The sequence below is a fragment of the Octopus sinensis genome, linkage group LG10 (assembly GCF_006345805.1).
Source record: "Octopus sinensis linkage group LG10, ASM634580v1, whole genome shotgun sequence".
In the NCBI taxonomy this organism is placed as follows: Eukaryota; Metazoa; Mollusca; class Cephalopoda; order Octopoda; family Octopodidae; genus Octopus; species Octopus sinensis.
This window is the reverse complement of record NC_043006.1, coordinates 60,803,115-60,807,822: the sequence shown is the minus strand read 5'-3', so window position 1 is coordinate 60,807,822 and position 4,708 is coordinate 60,803,115.

Below are 4,708 nucleotides of genomic sequence, written 5' to 3'. Positions count from 1 at the left end.
AAGTGACACTTCTTTTAGTGACTATGATACTACACACATACATATACTACGAGATAGGTTTTACACACACACACACACACACACACACACACACACACACATATATATATATATATATATATATATATATATATATATATATATATATACATTATATAGAGGACATTACTACATTACTATACATAAATGCCACACGCTAGGAGAGACTCTCAAAGTCAAAAGTACCAAAATAAATAAACTTATCGTACCCTCCTAGCGTTTGGCATTTATGTATAGTAATGCCCTCTATATAATATATATAAATATATATAAGTGAAAACCACTCGTAAACTTGTGTTTTGCTCATGGTAGCAAGCTTGAAAGCAGGTTGAAGCCTGACAACTGGTTCGGCCGCAGTTTGACCAAGCGGAAAACAGAATTTCACAGAAGCAAAGGTGGTGTGGATAGTGGTGAGGGGATACCCACGAAGGATGAAGTAGCGAGCTATGAGTTGAGACTAAGTCTCAAAGTCATGGTTGTCACAGCAGAGCCTGCGCAGACGGAAGAATTGGGAGAAGGTTATGGAAAGTTTGGTGTGGGAAAGCTTGGTAGGGTGGTAGGAAGAGAAGTTGAGGTATGAGTGTAGGTCGGTGTGTTTGTGGTGGATAGAGGTAGTGAGAGCGGAGTTGTGTATGTTGACCTAAATGTCGAGAAAGGCGACGGACGTGTTGTAATATATATATTTATACAAGTATATATATACGCTCTTCGGAATTTTCTTCTCCCTTGTCCTGTCCTATGCCTTCAGAACGTCCGACGACGGAGTGTTCCTTCACACCAGGGCTGATGGTGGATTGTTCAATCTTGCGCGCCTCAGAGCTAAGACCAAAGTCCGTCAGGTGCTGATCAGAGAGATCCTCTTTGCTGACGATGCCGCCCTAACATCACACAAACAACCGGGTCTCCAGAGGCTGGTCAGCTCCCTGGCGGATGCCTGCCAAGAGTTCGGCCTTACCATCAGCCTGAAAAAGACAGAGATCATGGGCAGGACGTCGGAGGGGTCCCCAGCATCAGTGTCGGCGACCACAGCTTGCAGGTGGTGACGAGTTCACTTACCTGGGATCGACGGTCTCCAGCAGCCTGTCCCTCGAGCCGGAGCTGAACAGACGGATTGGGAAGGCTGCTGCTACCATGGCTAAGCTCTCCAGGAGAGTGTGGGAAAACAACATGCTCACAATAACCACCAAGATCGCAGTGTACCGAGCCTGCGTGCTGAGCACCCTACTCTACGGCAGCGAGAGCTGGACAACATACACCCGGCAGGAATGCCGCCTCAGCGGCTTCCACATGCGGTGTCTTCGACGGATCCTTGCCATCTCCTGGAAGGACCGAGTACCAAACGGAGTCATCCTGGAACAGACTAATATGCCAAGCATGTATGCCCTCCTCGTGCGGAGACGACTGCGCTGGCTCGGACACGTCTGCCGCATGCAGGACGGTCGCATGCCTAAAGACATCCTGTACAGCGAACTCACCACGGGATCCCGACCCAAGGGACGTCCACAGCTACGATACAGGGACGTGTGCAAGCGCGACCTGAGGACTGCCAACATCTGTGTGGACACGTGGGAGGAAACAGCTGCTGACCGCTCTGCCTGGCGTCGGACGGTGAGGAAAGGCGTTTCCATGGCTGAGGAGAGGAGAGCACAGCTGTGGTTGGACAGGCGGGACAGGAGGAGGACAACTGCAGCAACACCCCACACGTACCCATCGATGTTCGTGTGCAGCAACTGTACCAAGGACTGCCACTCTAGAATTGGACTGTTCAGTCACAGCAGACGCTGCACATCATCAAAGTAGGCTCCACCCTTGACGCAACCCGTTGTCTATCAAGACAGACGGGGGGAATAAGATATATATATATACAATTTTAAAATAGGATAAGATCTTTATAAGTATTTATCAAGTAGTTAGCGTGAAAAACCTCATAAGAGAAAAAAATCCACCTATTTTTTCACTTATATATATTTATATATATTATATAGAGGGCATTACTATACATAAATGCCAAACGCTAGTTTATTTATTTTGGTAGTTTTGACTTTGAGAGTCTCTCCTAGCGTGTGGCATTTATGTATAGTAATGTAGTAATGCCCTCTATATAATATATATACATATATATATATATATATATATGTAAAACCTATCTCGCAGTATATGTATGTGTGTAGTATCATAGTCACTAAAATATATACGACTAACAAAAGCCACATAGCAAGTCAGGCGGAACATGATGTGCCTGGAGTTACTGCGTGAAACAAGAATGGCTGAACATTTATCAGAGTTTAATATCATCTACTTTACTGCACATACGAGAATGTGTGTGTATTTTTTTTTTGTGTGTGTGTGCGTGTGTCCCTGTGTACAGGACTACTTGTGTGGATACGGAAGTAACACTGTTTTTACTGGCGCACATAACTTTTTCCTTTATTGTATATTTTTATCTTCTTGTTCTTATTTTACTTATTTACTCTGTCTTTGATTTACTACTAAACGCATGTAGGCACTCTCTATAACATCGCAACGGAATCTGTCCTTCACCATTCCCGCCTAATGACCTACGGTCATTATCAACATGCTGTATTAATACCGTGAGAAACAGGATATATTTCATAGATAACCCTTATAACATCACCTAACAAGATACTGCTGTGTCAAGGGAAGCATCACAACCAGTTGTACCATATCAAACCCAGGAGAGTTCGATGCAGGATGGGTCGAAATGATCGTTGCGGGTGATAAAATCTCTCGTATATTCCATTTTCCCTCTCTATGGTATGTTATGTGTGTATGTTAGTGTGTGTGTATGTGTGTGTGTAAAGAGTAAGATCTAAGGATCAAGGTGTAGGAAGTTAGTAAGTTTCAAGCAGTCCGTAGAGGGTATGAGAAGCAACTTTTAGGAATAATAGTGGTTTATTGACGTAGAAGGTTGTAAATGTTTCCCATATTGAAATTCGATAAGCTGTAAGAAGTTATTTTATAGCTTACGGTTAAAAGCTGTGTATGCGAATAAAAATACAAAATTAAGGGAATAGAGTTAAAAAATAATACGGAATAGAAAGGGAGAGGTGGAGTCTTGTAGGGTAAAAGTCTGGTATTATTGAAACTGGCTAGGAGAATGTTTGTGAATTTAGGCTTGGATCATTTACTTGGGTCTCCTCTAGAGTAAATAAGTAAATATATTGTGAGACCCTGTAAATACATTTAAACAGAGTCAAAGAAAAGGAAGCCGTAGGAATGATATAGGTTTAGAATTTACTAAGGGAGGGGAGAAGGAGAATGAGGTGGAAGATAATGGTTTTGGTCAGTAGGGGAATATAGTAATTCTAGACAAGTTTATGTTTATCGCTTAATTTTAAAACTAAATAAACGCATATCAGCGCATACTATCTTTTGTGCGCCTATAGTAACTAGTGGGTGTTTATGCGCGCGTATACGCTTCTATATTCTCATGAATAGAGGGAAGATGTAAAGAATAAAAAAAAATTATGGAGAAAGGTTGAAATATATAAAATAAAATACTGTAAAATTTATAAAACTTTTTGTCTACTTTTTATAATTTTTACATTAACTTGACTTATATTTTTAAATTTGTTTTCATAGTTTTTAATTTTTATTCCTTTATCTTTTTATACTCTATATTTTTCCCAACATTTTTATTTCCTTACACCTTCCTTCTGTACATGAGAATATACAAGCGCCCACTCGTGCATAAACACCAACTATTTACAACAGGCGCACAAAAAGTGCGCGTGTATGCTAATACTCGTTTATACAGTTTTAAAATTAAGCTATGAACCACCAACTTTCCTGGAACTATTATATTACCCTAATGGCCAAAACCATTATCTTTCACCTTACTCTCATTCTCCCCCTCCCTAAATAAATTCTAAACTGATACCATTCCGACAGTTATCTTTTCTTTGACTCTGTTTAAATTTACTTACAGGGTACCACAATATATTTACTTATTTATTCTACAGTGGACCCAGTAAATTCCACCAGCTTAAATTCACAAAACGTTCTCCTAACCAGTTTCAGTAATACTAAAATTTTTCCCCTAATAGTCCCCCTCTCATTTCTTTTTCATATTATTTTTTTTCCTTAACAAGTTTAGACATTTTACCCACAACCCTACTTCACAAATATGCTTTCCTTTTTCTTTCTCTAACTTCGTGTCTTCTACGCATTTTCGATCGAATCTCTTGCGAGTTAACATGCGATCCCTTGTCGACAATGTTAACTTATTTTGATTGAGATATCTTTGGCCCGATGAGTAGCTAGCGGAATACCCTTCGTTTGGGCAGTTACTGCTTCGGAGATTCTGCTAGCTATAAAATTCATGTATCCTGGATTTTATCTACTCCACTCCTTAATTTTGGACACACACGCACACACACATATATATGCTTGTGTGTGTGTGATGCAAACGGGAAAGATAGAACCCAAAATATGAGTATATGTATATTAATACCCACGTACCTTGTGTCACTGTGTTATCTCCGCTAAATATTCGTATTTAAATATATATATATATATATATATATATATATGTGTGTGTGTGTGTGTGTGGTGTGTGTGTGTGTGTGTGTGTGTATAATCGACGACTGGTTCCTTTCAGCTACCGCCTAATAAATCAACTCAGAATTCCTTGGTTAGCTTCGAGTTA